This window comes from Oncorhynchus clarkii, chromosome 13 (genome assembly GCF_045791955.1).
Source record: "Oncorhynchus clarkii lewisi isolate Uvic-CL-2024 chromosome 13, UVic_Ocla_1.0, whole genome shotgun sequence".
NCBI classification, from domain to species: Eukaryota; Metazoa; Chordata; class Actinopteri; order Salmoniformes; family Salmonidae; genus Oncorhynchus; species Oncorhynchus clarkii.
Window position 1 is genome coordinate 41,520,145 of NC_092159.1, and position 18,105 is coordinate 41,538,249.

Below are 18,105 nucleotides of genomic sequence, written 5' to 3' on the forward strand. Positions count from 1 at the left end.
AATAATGTCCCTCATGTCAATCATGGTTTAGGAATTATTGTTGGCAATTACAAAATAATACAACAGGTTGTCAAGGTGGCCCAAGGAGAACTATTTGAACAGAACACAGAGACACAGTGCTCAAAGTAACATGAAAATAACTAATAACCGAGGGATTTACTGTGAACACGAGGTACACTTACTAATTACTGGCTTCGTAATAAAGTATGTCATTATTTTTCTTCAAATAAACCAGCTATTGCAAATGCAGCTTTTGAGAAGAGGTCAGTTACAATGATACGCAATGTAAGCAATTAAAGTCTTTATGAGATTAGTTTCGCAAATAGAAACTTTATCAGGACAGTTATAGTCACCGATGTCATAACAAGTCCTTCTAGGGTAGAAAGTCCTTCATTTAGCTTTAGTCACTATGATCCAGAGACGTCCTAGTATTTTCAATCATCCGTGGTCAAAGGGTTTCCTTACTCTCTTCCTGAGGCAATCTTCACAGTTGACCAACAAATCAACCCTCTGCCTAATCTGACTCGAACACAGTAGCACTCCCATCCAATATAAATGCCCATTTGTCATTGATTATAGATGGCTGTGGATGCTGCAAGCAATGTTTGTGCCTAGCTTTTCCTGTCCACACTTTCTCATGCGAGGGCTCGTTTTATATCCGTTGCTGTCACAAAGCACTGTTCTGATGTTGCCTGTGATCCTTCAGGTCTTCAGACAGCTCTAACACCCCCCCCCCCCCCCTGCATTATTTCGGTACTTTGGGTAGCCGACAGAAATGTGTTGTCTCTCATGTGCAGGCTTCTGTGCTCTAGGTCTAGACTTTAACGACAATGAGTGAATGTAAAAGGTATATCGTTTATCAATGCAGTTAATCGCTCTTAATAGAGGTACAGAACATGCTGACATCTAACAGTTATGGAATGGACTAATGGCATCATAATAGTGTCTGATACACCCCAGCCCCAAGGCGATTCGCTAATGATTGATGAGTGCATCAAAACCCTTACTATAGCAATGTGCTGCCGTGTCTATGGAAGCTACCAGTTCTCACAATATGTACCCTGAATCTCTTTTGTACCTGTATTATCTACCGCTTTACAGTCAGATAAATCAATCACATCTACAGTGTACCTGCATACAAATTGCTTTGTGGCACTGTACGTCACACATTGTGGCGGGCATCTTTGTTATATTTACTGAATATTGTACGATTACAGAGGAATAGAATATGTAGAATTCCATTCACGCCCATAGAGCGCGATTACACGTCCACCATCAAACAGCACCAGCATGCTCACTCACATTCTGCAGATAAGCACTGCAGAGGGAGGGTTGGGAGGTGGGAAGCTACTCTGGTCAGTCTTGGGAGTGATTACCTAACTGTCTCCAAATGGTGATGTTATTCCACTGACAGTGGCAAGATGAATATGTGTCTGTCTGTGGCGATCAGACCCCTGTGCTTCCGTGATTATAGTGTTTAATAACTCATCCTCAGCAATACATAGACATTGTCCAGCCAGGATCCTTGCCAGGAATGCTTGATTTACCAAACCCCTTGAAAGGGGAAAAAATCTCATTGAGGAGACGGATTGCTGAAAAGGCTCTCCAGCAGACCCATGAATCATAGTTTAATCAGAGCACACAGAGAGCCAGGGTAGACAGAGACCACACAGTAGGACCACTGTCTGTGGTACTGCTCCTCCTGCACTCATCTCTCTCTATATATATATGTGTGTCTCTTAACACTCTCTCTATTCTCCTCTATCTATTCTCCATCTCTCGGCACAATCAGCATTTACCTTTTGAGTTCTAATGAAATAGTTTTTTACACAGTGGAGAAAGCTCGATAGTCTGGAGACAGGCCATCTCCAGGACATCAGACTGTTGAACAGCCATCACTAGCCAGCTACCTGCCCGGTACTCTGCCCTGCACCTAGAGACTAATGCCCCATGTACAGTACTCTTAGAAAAAAAGGTGCTATCTAGAACCTAATAGGTTTCTTCGACTGTTCCCATTGGAGAACCCTTTGTTTCCAGGTAGAACCATTTTGGGTTCCATATAGAACCGTTTCCACAGAGGGTTTTATGTGCAACCCACAAGGGTTCTACCTGGAACCAAAAAGGGTTCTCCATGGAACCAAAAAGTATTTTCCTATGGAGACAACCAAAGAACCCTTTTGGAACCCTTTTGTCTATGTTTTTTTTTTTGCTTAACAAGTCACATAATAAGTTGCATGGACTCACTCCGTGTGCAATAATAGTGTTTAACATTATTTTTTCATGATTGAGCTACCTGGGGCGGGAGATAGCCTAGGTTAAGTGCGTTGGGCCAGTAACTGAAAGGTTACTGCTTCGAGTCCCTGAGCTGACTAGGTGAAAAATCTGTTGATGTACCCTTGAGCAAGGCACTTCAACCTAATTGCTCCTGTAAGCCATTCTGGATAAGAACGTCTGCTATAATTACATAAAATAAATGAGGATGGATCAACAACATTGTAGTTACTCCACTAAACTAAAGTGGAAAGTAGGAAGCTTTTACAGAATAAACATATTCCGAAACATGCATCCTGTTTGCAATAAGGCACTACAGTAAATGTAAATAAATGTGGCAAAAAAATTAACTTTATGTCCTGAATGCAAAGGGTTATGTTTGGGGCAAATCCAACACATCACTGAGTACCACTCAGTACTCATATTTTCAAGCATGGTGGTGACTGCATCATGTTATGGGTATGCTGGTCTTTGGCAAAGACTAAGGAGATTTTTAGGATAAAAATAAATGGAATAGAGCTAAGCACAGGCAAAGTTCTTGAGGAAAACATGGTTAAATCTGCTTTCCAACAGACGTTGGGAAACAAATTCACCTTTCAGCAGGACAATAACCTAAAACAAAAGGCCAAATATACTCTGGAGTTTACCAAGACAACATTGAACTGTGTGGCAAGTTACAGTTTTGTTTTTAGTCAAAATTATGGACACACCTACTCATTCAAGGGTTTTTCTTTATTTTTTTACTATTTTCTACATTATAGAATAATTTTAAAAACTATGAAATAACACATATTGAATCATGTAGGAAGCAGAAAAGTGTTAAACAAATCAAAATTCATTTTACATTTTAGATTCCTCAAAGTAGCCATCCTTTGCCTTGATGACAGTTTTCCACACTCTTGGCATTCTCTCAACCAGCTTCACCTGGAATGCTGTTCCAACATCCCACACCATCTCAATTGGGTTGAGATTGGGTGATTGTGGAGGTCAGTTCAACTGATGCAGCACTTCATCACTCTCTCTTGGTCAAATAGCCCTTACACAGCCTGGAGGTGTGTTGAGTCATTGAAAAACAAATGATAGTCCCATTAAGCGCAAACAAGATGGGATGGCGTATCGCTGCAGAATGATGTGGTAGCCATGCTGGTTAAGTGTGCCTTGAATTCTAAATAAATCACTGACAGTGTCACCAGCAAAGCATCCCCACACCATCACACACCCTCTTCCATGCTTCACGGTGGGAACCACATATGCAGAGATCTCTGTGATGCAATCTGAGGTGCAGTTAACTCTAATGAATGTATCCTTTGCAGCAGAGGTAACTCTGAGTCTTCCTTTCCTGTGGCGGTCCTCATGAGAGCTAGTTTAATCTTAACGGATGATGGTTTTTGCGACTGCACTTCAAGAAACTTTCAAAGTTCTTTACATTTTCCGAATTGACTGACCTTCATGTCTTAAACTAATGCTGGACTGTCGTTTCTCTTTGCTTATTTGAGCTGTTCTTGCCATAATATGGACTTGGTCTTTTACCAAATAGGGCTATCTTCTATATACCTCCCCTTCCTTGTCACAACACAACTGATTGGCTCAAACGCATTAAGAAGGAAAGAAATTCCACAAATTAACCTTTAACAAGGCACACCTGTTCATTGAAACGCATTCCAGGAGACTACCTAATGAAGCTGGTTGAGAGAATGCCAAGAGTTTGTAAAGCTGTCAAGGCAAAGGGTGGCTACTTTGAAGAATCTCAAATGTAAAATATATATTTTGATTTGTTTAACACTTTTTTGGTTACTACATTATTCAGTTTGTCTTATTTCATAGTGTTGATGTCTTCACTATTATTCTACAATGTAGAAAATAGTAGACATAAAGAAAAACCCTGGAATGAGTAGGTGTGTCCAAACTTTTGAAATATACTGTATGTAAATTAGATATTTCTGTATTTTATTTTCAATACATTTCAATACAAACAATTCTAAAAACATGTTTTTAATTTGTCATTATGGGGTATTTTGTGTAGATGGGTGAGGAAAAAGGTACATTTAATCCATTGTTAATTCAGGCTGTAACACAACCAAATGTGGAATAAATCAAGGGGTATGAGTACTTTCTGAAGGCACTGTATATACTGTATTCTCCTAATAAACCTACAGCACTACTGTACATACCATTTTCCTTCCAAATGTAATTCTCTATTGTCTATAGACACCACATATTAATATACTGTATTCTGACACATGGTCACTGTAATATATCTAATCTGGATTCAGACACATGCTCACTGTAATATATCTAATCTGGATTCTGACACATGGTCACTGTAATATATCTAATCTGGATTCAGACACATGCTCACTGTAATATATCTAATCTGGATTCTGACACATGCTCACTTTAATATATCTAATCTGGATTCCGACACATGCTCACTGTAATATATCTAATCTGAATTCTGACACATGGTCACTGTAATATATCTAATCTGCATTCCGACACATGCTCACTGTAATATATCTAATCTGGATTCCGACACATGCTCACTGTAATATATCTAATCTGGATTCTGACACATGGTCACTGTAATATATCTAATCTGGGTTCTGACACATGCTCACTGTAATATATCTAATCTGGATTCCGACACATGCTCACTGTAATATATCTAATCTGGATTCTGACACATGCTCACTGTAATATATCTCATCTGGATTCTGACACATGCTCACTGTAATATAATCTAATCTGGATTCTGACACATGCTCACTGTAATATATCTAATCTGGGTTCTGACACATGCTCACTGTAATATATCTAATCTGGATTCTGACACATGCTCACTGTAATATATCTAATCTGGATTCCGACACATGCTCACTGTAATATATCTAATCTGGATTCTGACACATGCTCACTGTAATATATCTAATCTGGATTCTGACACATGCTCACTATAATATAATCTAATCTGGATTCTGACACATGCTCACTGTAATATATCTAATCTGGATTCTGACACATGCTCACTGTAATATATCTAATCTGGATTCTGACACTTGCTCACTGTAATATATCTAATCTGGATTCTTAATTGTACTCGTTCGGTCATTTCTTGATTTCTTGATTACTTGTTTATATTTTTTGTATTTGTATTGTATCTGTATTGTATTTGTATTGTATTTGTATTGTATTTGTATTGTATCTGTATTGTATTTGTATTGTATCTGTATTGTATTTGTATTGTATCTGTATTGTATTTGTATTGTATTTGTATTGTATTTGTATTGTATTTGTATTGTATTTGTATTGTATCTGTATTGTATTTGTATTGTATCTGTATTGTATTTGTATTGTATTTGCTAGACATTCTACTGCACTGTTGGAGCTAGTAACATAAGCATTTTGCTGCACCTGCTATAACACCTGCAAATCTGTGTACGCAACCAATAAACGTTCAATTGATTATGATTTGAGAGCAGCTCCGATAGAGTATTTCCATATTTAGTTGTAAGAGTTGTATCTGTACTGTACTGATATTTAATACAGTATTGTCCTTCGAAACACTGGATAATGCATCTAAAATAGTCCAACTGGACTCTGGACTGTAACAGTATAGCTTTTGTGGTGTCTATACCTGCGCTGGGATATACTGTAAAATCCTTCCTATCATCCCAAACTAAAGGGTTCATCTTTCAGAGTGAGACAGTATTCAGCCTTCATTTATTGGGGGATATCAACATATTCTTCAGGTTGGTCTGTATACATGCTCTCAGCCTGGTGGCCACAGCTGAGCAACGTTTTGCACCAAATCTTCATTGGGTGGTCTGTGTTCCTCCAGCCTCCCTTAATAGCAGAGTGGTACAATTGATAGCGTGGCAGCTTGTCAAGCCTCAGTGGTAGGACATTATAACACGCTTTCAACGGACGTATCAAGTCAAGCAAAGCTTTCAAGGCTGTAATTTTCTTAAAATGGGAGTGCTCTCAGCTTCACTTGGCCAGGAGTGTTATTCTGTCTTTCCATTTTAAACCATTGACGCTGCATTGAGTTGCTACACTCCCTTCTGGAGTATTTTAGGAGATTGTTTCATCTGAAGCTGTATTTGTAGCCCTTGATGAAGATTCGTTGAAAGTAATTGCTGCTGGCAGATACTTTTCCTGGAATAAGAACCTCGACTTTCATCTTTGTTTTCCTGAATAGTTCTTATCTGTAATATTCTCTTATCTCTGGGTAGTTAAGGCGAGATCTGTAGGGTATAATGCAACTCCGCAAGCAATCAATAAGAATCAATAGTTTTCATTACATGTTAGACGTTTAGACCATTACAGAGAAATTACAGAGAAAAGTTGTTTATGTTGAATCAAAATACATAACCTTTCACCTTTAGGAGAAGGACTAAAAGTAAATAGAAATAGTCAGCTTCTCACTCAGATCTGCACTGAGTGTACAAAACATGAAGACGTTTTGTACCCCCTTTTGCCCTTAGAACAGCCTCAGTTCGTCGGGCCATGGACTCTACAAGATGTTGAAAGTGCTCAACAGGGATGCTGGTCCATGTTAACTCCAATGCACAGGGATGCTGGCCCATGTTAACTCCAGTTGTATCAAGTTGGCTGGCAGTGGATCTCTACTACGAATAGCTCGTTCCATCTCGTTCCATCTCATCCCACAGATGCTCAATTGGATTGAGATCTGGTGACTGGGCAGGCCACTGCAGTAAGCTGAATTCACAGTCATGTTCGTGGAACCATTCCTGGACAATCCTAACCTTGTGGCATGGGGCTTTATCCTGCTGAAAAAATCTATTCACAGATAGATACGCTGCTGCCATGAAGAGATGCACCTGATTGGCAATGATGTTCAGATATCCTGTGGGATTTAAATGTTGCTTCACTTTTATCAAGGGGCCCAATGGGAGTCATGACAACAAACCCCACACAATCACACCATCACCACCAGCCTGCAATGTTGACACATGTGACATGATGGATGCATGTACTCATGTGGTTTTCTCCATACCCTAGTCCTCCTGTCAGCTTGAAACAGCAGGAACCTGGATTCACCAGGCCAGGCAATGTTTTTCTAATTCTCCAGTGTCCAGTGTTTTCGTTCCTTAGCCCACTGCAACTGCAGTTTCTTGTTTCTTCCTGAAAGAAGTGGAACTCTGTAAGGTCGTCGGCTGCCACACCCCATTCGTGTCAAGGTACAATGAGTTGTTCATTATTTTATAGGTTTTTGGGCACCAATGTTGTACTGGACTCTCAGTCGACTAACTGTAGCTCGTCTGTTGCTCTGCACAATTCGTGTCAGACTCCTTTGTCCTCTTTCATCAATGACCCGTTTTCGACAACTGTCCTGCCGGTGGCTGGATGTCCTTTGGGTGGTGAACCATTCTTGATACACCCGGGAAACTCTTGAGTGGGAAAAACCCAGCAGATTTGCAGTTCTTGACATACTCAAACCGGTGCTCCTGGCAGCTACTACCATACCCCATTCAAAGGCACTTAAATATTTTGTCTTGCTCCTTCACCCTCTGATTGGCACACACACAATCCATGTCTCAAGGCTTAAACATCTGTTTCCTCCCCTTCATCTACACTGACTGGAAAGAGTCGTGTATATCTACAATGCTGTATACTAAATTGGAAATTGTTCCTTATGCAGGTGTCATGGACAGCAAACAAAAACACATAAATATGCGGCTGTTGCTCAGAGAAGAGAGGAACAGAGACAGACAGACAGACAGACAGACAGACAGACAGACAGACAGAATGTATCTTAGTTATTATATGATTCCCATTCAGACATAGATTCCTAGTGCTTTGAGTGCTGATACCTGCATCTGATCAAATATATTGTGCTATGTGTTGCAATATGGCAATATGTGTGTCTTCAGTATATTTCTGTATTTGTGTCATGCACTAGCAATGGATGAGACTTCATCCACAACAAAAAAGTCTCTCGAGATGACTGGATAAGTATTAGTATGGGAGGTAATCCAATGCACTGATACACAGAAGGACACTACGCCCTTCAAAACATCTGTAACAGGACCCAGTGGACCAGTTTAGACAAATACAAAAGAGCAGTATACCTGACTGGGGATCAGGTCAGAGTTTTACTGTTTAGACTCTTGCGTTTAGTATGGCTGGACTGTATAGGGGGAGACTCGTAGGAGAATGTGGTCTGAATGAGGATGGAATTCCTGGCTGGCTACCGTCCCTATTATCTACAGAAAAGTTATTTTTGTCATCTTAATTAAATCAAGTATGATCAGGCTACATTTGATGTTAAACATATTATCCAAACGGTAACACTTCACTTGACACCCAGTGTCATAACATGTTATGCGGCTAGATGTCCTTTAATTGGTGGTGGACCATTCTTGATACACCCGGGAAACTCTTGAGTGTGAAAAACCCAGCAGCTTTGCAGTTCTTGACATACACAAACAGGTGCTCATGGCACCTACTACCAGACCCCGTTCAAAGGCACTTAAATGTTTTGTCTTGCTCATTCACCCTCTGAAAGGCACACATACACAATCCATGTCTCAAGGCTTAAACACCGTCATAACCATGTCTTAATATGGGTCATAACACTGTTATGACCCATATGTCTACACCTGCTGTGACATATTGCGTTATTTAATGGCTGGTTATGACACCTACATTTATTCAAATTAGTTTTTTTGCCTGCCAAGAAGTTTCCTTTCCTTTGAAAGTTTGTTTCTTTAATCCTTTGTTGTTGTTGTTGCTGTTGTTGTAATGAATTCTTTACAGTCGTGTTTTTTACATCATATTTTAAATAACTTTTAGGAAATGCACTTTGACACTGTCATGAAGCATTATGACCACCATAATCATACGCCATATAACATAAACATACTGTTGACACGTAGGTTATGGCACAATGGGATGTTTTGCCTTGTGTGGTAGGTTTTTGTACTCTATATATGTCAAAACAGGTAACAATTATGTGTGTCATGACAGTGTTATGACCATATTGTAACAGGTTATGACACGTTAGGTCAGCTGTTATAGCGTATTATGACACGGTCAAGTGTTACCAAACACACAAACAAAACACACAACAGCATTCTCCAGATGACACTTTGGACATTGTGTTCCAGGAAATCCTGCCAACGACCAAATGGTAATGTGATACAGTCTCTGACGCTACAGTCAGCATATGACAAATGACCAAAAAAAGATTCTCTCCTGTTTTTTTGGACCTTGTTCTGTTCATGCTTATTCTCCTCCTCAACTTGACATTGGCACAGGGAGAGATGATCAATGATTGCATTTTCTTTTTTACTCCTCCTGTCCTCCTGTTTTTTTTTCTACTACAAGGTACCTAGCTACAGCCCCCCCCTACATTACCTCTCCTCCAGCAGATACTGACTGCCTATCTGACTGGGTTCCATCCAGACAGGACCAAATGGGCAGAAAATGTAACAGCAGCATCAGTATTTGCCACAATCAACTTGTTATTATTAAATATGTATGTATCCGTCCTACAGCTGCCTCGTGATAAAGACCTCGCTAGATGGTCTCGGCGGTGCCTGATCTCCTCAGATTGAAATTAACATACTGTAGTGTGCAGCACGTCTTCTCTCTGGCTGTTTCAGAACTTTGTGACACAAAACGTGATGCGAACATAGCAACAAAGAATCTGGCAGCATTGTCGCCACAAGTTATTCTAAAGAAGAACAAGCGGATGTGCAAGAACCCCCAGACAGTTTCAGCTCAGTGTTTCTCCACAGTCGGCGCCCCGTGCCTTTCCATTTTAAATCCCTTCCCAAATCCCAGTAAGAACATTAATTGAGACTAGATTTCAGGAGGATAAAGGTGCCACGTCTGCATGGATGAGACTAAATGAGTTCTGAATATGAAGAGGGGACTGAGTAATATTCACACATAAATAATGAACACAGTTGAATCTCAGAGTGCTCTAAAATGTAGCCCTCACACATGAATTATGCATATGGTTTGGTGCTTGGCTGATCCATTTGAGATTTTATGTACTGGTGTTTGTGACAGCGAAAATCTAAACATCTGTATTCTGTTTGTCTAATAAGAATTCAATATTACATTACCCTATTGATGGTGAAGAATGAAATTTGCTCTGCTCCATCTAAGCAACTTAACATCAAAGTATAGTCATGAGTTGCTTGTATGTACTTGGTTAAAAATGGTTTAACTTGCTTTTCACGTTGTTTGAACGTTGCATTGGTGACATTCTAAGAAAAAAAAGGTGCTACCTGGAACCAAAAAGGTTTTGGGTTCCATGTAGAACCCTTTCCACACAGGGTTCTACATAGAACCTAAAAGAGTTCTACCTGAAACCAAAAAGGGTTCTCCTATGGGACAGCCTCAGAATCATTTGGGAACCCTTTTTTCTATGAGTGTAGCTCTGCAAACATTTCCCTGAAATAAGCACCATATGAAGACCATGAGGCCCTCCTCGCCTCCTCGTTGCAGACGTGTTTTGATCTTTGCCTCTAGCAAATCACCTGTTAGTACTGGAATCAATGGTCTGTGTCAACCCATTTCACAGACAAGTGCCTCTGTCAGTGACACAAACAGCTGTGATTTACATAGACAATAGGGTGAGATTTAAGAAGCACTATGGGTCACTCACCTAGTATCCTATCCATTTAAAAGCTTTTACCAGAGACAAGTCTGCCATAGGCTAGGCACTTGTTGGATTTTGTTCAATAATGCTTCCTTCATCTCCTATTGATAAATGATCAATACAAGACTTAATCAGTGTGTACCGAACAGTGTGTTACACGTATGTGTCACACCTTTCTATGGTTGAGCTGAAACTCCTATTAGACTAATCTAAAGCCACTGTCTGAGTCAACTGAAAAGAACCAGATACTGTCATCACTAAAGGATGCAGAAAAGAAACAGAGACTGCCCTTTAAATTGCGTTCAGCTAATTACTAAGGAATCCGTTGACAGTAACTAATAGTCGTCACTGGCCTTACTAATGAGAAGGCAAAGTTTGGTTTATTGGGACAGGGAGAGATTCAGCACATTCAGTGTCATTATCAGAATCATTTCCGGTCTGGAAGCCTGAGGAGAACCTGTGATAGATGGCCTCATTGAGGGCCAGCTCTCATTCCTCAGCCATTTTGTTTGGATTCAATTTGGTTGGGGGCTCAAAATAGATAACGCTCTGGTTAGGTGCTCGCTGTTTGTATGCATTTCATAGGGTGTCAGCAAACCAGATGCTGTAAAGAACATGTGGAAATGCAATCTAAAAGAGATGGGGCAGGAAATGAAAAGGCGTTGAAAACCTCATCACACCCATCCATCTACTCTCATTGCATTTGAGGTTTGCAGAAAAATGGCTGGATTATGTTCGACAGTATAGTTTTCAAAGACAAAGGTCTGGTTCCTGCTGTTGAAATCCTGAGCTATACAGTCAACTTCCAAAATGTTGTCTGGCAAGAAATACCAAAATATATATATACTTGCCACCTGTTCTATGCTGATACTTAAACAAAATGTGATATGTTGCATTCAGTAACTGGGGGAACTAAACTCTGTTATTGTGAAAGGGTTTGTTAGCATCTTTGTTTTTCATTTAATTACATCAAAATTAAATATGCAATATCTCTCACCCTGAAATGCCCCCATTTTTAGCTATGCTGTTTCCCATGCCCTGTACCATTTGACAGACAGTCACCTATGTCTCAAAATTATGTTTTCCCCCACTAATGAACAGCTCTGTCCCTAAAATGCTGGTGCATCTAAAACTGTAACCATGACACGGGGTGTGAATGGAATGTAAATTAGCAAAACAGTCGACTCAGAGAAGATGGTTCAGTATTTATGCAGCGTCTACAGTATGTTATTGGTTCTGTGTCTTCCACTGTAAAACACAGTCCATCCACCAGGGCAAGGCCTGTGCTGATAGTTAAACATACCTGATCGCTATTGAAAAAATGAATGCAAATGTGTTACCTATAAGTATCATAAACTTCCAAAAGTCCATGATAGTCTCCTACCTTTTAAGAACTCAATGATGCTGGCGCCTCAGCAGAAAACCACTTATGATAGGTGTTCCAATTAAAACTAGAGTTTAATATCAAATGTGTGGGTGGGACAGAGAAGATGTATGGAGGGGCTCTTTATGACATCTAATAACATTTTTATAGTCAAATCCTCCTAAGCTGTCTGGCAGAGACACAATCAGCACTAGAAAAACGACCCACAATTTGAAAGATGACACTTTCCGATGAATTATGCCATGTGCCGTTCTTAGTATCATTCTGCATTCTTCAAAGATAGTGTTTGACAATACCTCCGTCATTGTCCACAAACCATCAAGAACTGAGCAAGAAATGCCACTAGGAAAGCTTATTAATTACCATTACTAATAATACAGGTAAGAATATTGAAAATGTACATTATACACTGTCAGACCACATAACAGTCAGAGTCATAACATTTTTATTTCCTCATAAAGTTACAGCCTTTGGACTTCCAACACTGATAAATAATTCAACATATTCAAATCAACTAAATACCTAATATCAGACCGACAAACCCCTTCAGAGTAAAATCCATGTTAGGAAGTCTTTTTGAGGAGTTCAAAACAGACCAGCTTGAGATTGCATTAATGAACACATACTACATCTTGCCACAGTAGCATGTCTAGCCTTCTGTAGAAGGCTGTTATATAGTCTCTGCTACCTCTCAGAGAGTTCACTGCTCCTTTCTAAGCTCCGAGTCTTGGCTGGTTGGCATCTTTTTCCCCTGTGCTTGCAAAAACGCTGGACTTTGGACCCTGATCCTCAGTGTGAACAAATTGGAGAGGATCAGACCTGGTCCCTGTACTGAGGATCCTGCTGAACACTTCCAGCATAAACTGTCTATGAGACAATTACTCATTTCCAGGAAGCACTCCCACTGAGACGCTCGGCGGATCACCAAAAGGGTGACATTTCTAAGCCCATGTTCCTCCTTTTGTGAGAGACTTAGGAAATCGATAGATGAAAATGGTTTTGATTTGAACAACACGGGCAAAATGTCAGCAACAATTAGCTGAGTCAGTGGCTGGCAGGCAGGGAAATGGCCTGCTGTTCAATGGCCTTTAGCTGGGTTCTGGCTTGTCTATTATTCTGTTTCTATAGATAAGAAAGCAGAAACCAAGATATTTATAAAAAACAAATAAATAAAACCCCCATACAGGTGCAGTGAAATGTGATTTTTATATATATTGTCAGCCCCAGTAGTACAGCACCCCTGGAGTAAATTAGGGTTAAGTGCCTTGCTCAAGTGCACAGACCGATTTTTCACCTTGTCGGCTCTGGAATCAAACCAGCAACTTTTCGGTTACTGGCCCAATGCTCTAACCGCTAGGCTACCTGCCACCAAATGATGTGTATACAGTACACGGAGGTCTGCACAAAGTCATAGTTTAATGTTTTACTGTTGTTGGCTGAATTTGACAAGTGGATTGTTCATAATTCCATGAAAGAAGTCCATATAAATGTATACGTAGCACTGCCTAGCGGTGAAGAAATCAAATTCAGGTTCATATGAAAACACATTCTTCAGCGTCAGCTTCACATAGGGCTCTTACTCAAATGTATCTACAATTGTGCGGCATATGTCATACATTCTCCAGTACATAATGTCACGTTTTACACTCTAGGTAGCACCCTTAGTGTGGGTGGAGTCATTTTCTCTTTCAGACTCCAAGTGATGCATGTAGTCAAGTCTGTGACCTCATTATGGCTAAATGATAGCATGAAACCACATTAAAAGAAATGAACAGATGTGCTATGGACAGTAAAGTAAAGAGTGAGGACAGCTCAGCTCGATGCAAAAGGTAGCAGAAAGGGCAGCCAGCAGTTTGGTGGAGTGGTTTGCTTAAATATGTAAAATCCTCCTGCTGTGCTGCATACTGTACAATATCATGGCGGTGGAATGCAGTAGTTTATCCCTGTTCAACAACAACAAACTACATCAGACTTCAATAAAGCACAAGCTGGCTAATCATTCTTTCTTCAACTTGGGAAGCACATTTATTTATTTACTATACAGTGCCTTGTGAAAGTATTCGGCCCCCTTGAACTTTGCGACCTTTCGCCACATTTCAGGCTTCAAACATAAAGATATAAAACTGTATTTTTTTGTGAAGAATCAACAACAAGTGGGACACAATCATGAAGTGGAACGACATTTATTGGATATTTCAAACTTCTTTAACAAATCAAAAACTGAAAAATTGGGCGTGCAAAATTATTCAGCCCCCTTAAGTTAATACTTTGTAGCGCCACCTTTTGCTGCGATTACAGCTGTAAGTCGCTTGGGGTATGTCTCTATCAGTTTTGCACATCGAGAGACTGAAATTTTTTCCCATTCCTCCTTGCAAAACAGCTCGAGCTCAGTGAGGTTGGATGGAGAGCATTTGTGAACAGCAGTTTTCAGTTCTTTCCACAGATTCTCGATTGGATTCAGGTCTGGACTTTGACTTGGCCATTCTAACACCTGGATATGTTTATTTTTGAACCATTCCATTGTAGATTTTGCTTTATGTTTTGGATCATTGTCTTGTTGGAAGACAAATCTCCGTCCCAGTCTCAGGTCTTTTGCAGACTCCATCAGGTTTTCTTCCAGAATGGTCCTGTATTTGGCTCCATCCATCTTCCCATCAATTTTAACCATCTTCCCTGTCCCTGCTGAAGAAAAGCAGGCCCAAACCATGATGCTGCCACCACCATGTTTGACAGTGGGGATGGTGTGTTCAGCTGTGTTGCTTTTACGCCAAACATAACGTTTTGCATTGTTGCCAAAAAGTTCAATTTTGGTTTCATCTGACCAGAACACCTTCTTCCACATGTTTGGTGTGTCTCCCAGGTGGCTTGTGGCAAACTTTAAACAACACTTTTTATGGATATCTTTAAAAAATGGCTTTCTTCTTGCCACTCTTCCATAAAGGCCAGATTTGTGCAATATACGACTGATTGTTGTCCTATGGACAGAGTCTCCCACCTCAGCTGTAGATCTCTGCAGTTCATCCAGAGTGATCATGGGCCTCTTGGCTGCATCTCTGATCAGTCTTCTCCTTGTATGAGCTGAAAGTTTAGAGGGACGGCCAGGTCTTGGTAGATTTGCAGTGGTCTGATACTCCTTCCATTTCAATATTATCGCTTGCACAGTGCTCCTTGGGATGTTTAAAGCTTGGGAAATCTTTTTGTATCCAAATCCGGCTTTAAACTTCTTCACAACAGTATCTCGGACCTGCCTCGTGTGTTCCTTGTTCTTCATGATGCTCTCTGCGCTTTTAACGGACCTCTGAGACTATCACAGTGCAGGTGCATTTATACGGAGACTTGATTACACACAGGTGGATTGTATTTATCATCATTAGTCATTTAGGTCAACATTGGATCATTCAGAGATCCTCACTGAACTTCTGGAGAGAGTTTGCTGCACTGAAAGTAAAGGGGCTGAATAATTTTGCACGCCCAATTTTTCAGTTTTTGATTTGTTAAAAAAGTTTGAAATATCCAATAAATGTCGTTCCACTTCATGATTGTGTCCCACTTGTTGTTGATTCTTCACAAAAAAATACAGTTTTATATCTTTATGTTTGAAGCCTGAAATGTGGCAAAAGGTCGCAAAGTTCAAGGGGGCCGAATACTTTCGCAAGGCACTGTATATACGGGTGAGGGATATTGTGTCATTGCATTACAGTTGTCAGTGCAACTGCAGTTTCTCCCATAAGGGATAAACAAACACATTCAAAGTTATCTCCCAATGTGGAAAAGCACCAGAACATGTGTGTATCTCAATGTTCATTGTAACTGTGTGACAATCTCTCATTAACCGTATTCAACAAGTAAAAAATTACTACAATAACGTGTAAAATGTCATACATAATCTGTACTGGATAACAGTCTTAAGTTCCCTACATGCACTGCATTGAGACATCCGTCCTTTTTACAGCATTGGGGTACAGGAGTTAGAGCTCAGAGCAGCATACAGTAGAGAACAGTTGCCACTTTCAGCACCATGGACAGCACAATGCACATTATTAGAACTGTGAACCATTTTCAGCCCCATGGACAGCACAATGGGAAGTATTAAAACTGTGAACCATTTTCAGCACCATGGACAGCATCATGCACATTATTATAACTGTGAACCATTTTTAGCACCATGGACAGCACCATGTACATTTGTATAACTGTGAACCATTTTCAACACCATAGACAGCACCATGTACATTATTGTAACTGTGAACCATATTCAGCACCATGGACAGCACCATGTACATTATTGTAACTGTGAACCGTATTCAGCACCATGGACAGCACAACGGGCAGTATTAGAACTGTGAACCATTTTCAGCACCAAGGACAGTACAATGGGCAGTATTAGAACTGTGAACCATTTTCAGCACCATGGACAACACTATGCAGATTATTATAACCGTGAACCATTTTCAGCGCCATGGACAGCATCCAAAGTAATACTGTGGGGAAAATGTCTTCCTTCAAATGATTGATTATCAAAGACTGATAGGACATTAACCATCAGCCACCAAGCCTTACTACTCCCTCAGAATCTGATGATTAGACCTAATTTTCCAATGCAAGGACAGGAGTTTGAGCGTTTTATCCGTGTGTATACAGAGACCTACAGTGCCTACTTTTCCAAATTAGACATTGAGACTCATTATGAAATATTAAAGCTAACTGTGAGGCAAGGAATACAGCCAGAGAGGCGATGCTTTTAAAATTCCCTTTGCACTGTCCCGTGGATTCTTTCAATATGAACAATTCTGCTAGATGGAGGTTGCGCTATGAGGACATGAGTCCAGAACATAGCCTCAATACAACAGCCCTCCACCATTCTAAGAGTGATGAATCTACATTACCGGTACAAACTGAGCAGAACACAGTTGGGTAATACTGCAGAGCTCCCTTAGACATGACTGTAAAGCATTTGCACTTTGAAGCCCCAGGGTTCTCTCTAGCTGGACTGGAAAGGTTAATGAACCCCCCTACGCCTCGCTGTATCAATGTCATATTACTGGGGACTGTGGCCCCAATTGATCGGTGGTCCCAAATCACATTTCACTAATAGCAGGTTCAGCCCCATGGCAGAGCCACAGAGTGAAACAGAGAAACAGACTCCCTGGTGCCTCGCTAATTTGGAAAATCTAGTGTTTCACTACTCCAACGTTTCCTCTCTGCTCTGTGAGACTGGGAGAGCATCCACATTAGCTGAGTAAACTGATTCAAATATGCTCAAATCATGTAATGATGCATTGTGAGCCCTTACGTTTGCTGTTTGCTTCTCAAGAAATTATGCTAAAATGACTGAAATAAAATTGTGGAATAACAAAATTGTGTGTGTGGATATTTTTTTAAATTCTATTACTTACTTACAAGCCCTTAACCAACCATGCAGTTCTAAGAACACTTCTTTTTCGTAAAACTGCGTTGTTGGTTAAGGGCTTGTAAGTAAGCATTTGACTGTAAGGTCTACCTACACCTGTTGTATTCGGCGCGTGTGACAAATAAAATGTGATTTGATTTGATGTTGTCTGGTGGGTAGACTATATGGCTTTACTGGATAACATCTGCTCAATGGTTGTGCTTAGGTATGACACAAAACAACATGTTTATCTCCTTGGCTACAGTGCAGGGCCCCAGAACACCCATCTGTGAGAGAGAGTACAGAATCATGGAGATTTCACCTGTTCAAATCTAAGCCTTTTATGACTCAGACTAGCAATATTCAGTCACGTCTCTCAGTTTAGAATGTCCGTGAAGCAGAGATCTGTGCAACAGCTTGGAGATT

At 40.3% G+C, this 18,105-nt stretch overlaps 1 protein-coding gene across 1 annotated transcript in view; it reads right to left on the reverse strand.

Annotated features, from left to right (window-relative positions):
* LOC139364734 (lysine (K)-specific demethylase 8) overlaps positions 1 to 18,105 on the reverse strand; it is a 491,082-nt gene that overhangs the window by 318,055 nt on the left and 154,922 nt on the right. The gene's annotated exons all lie outside the window — the stretch shown is intronic.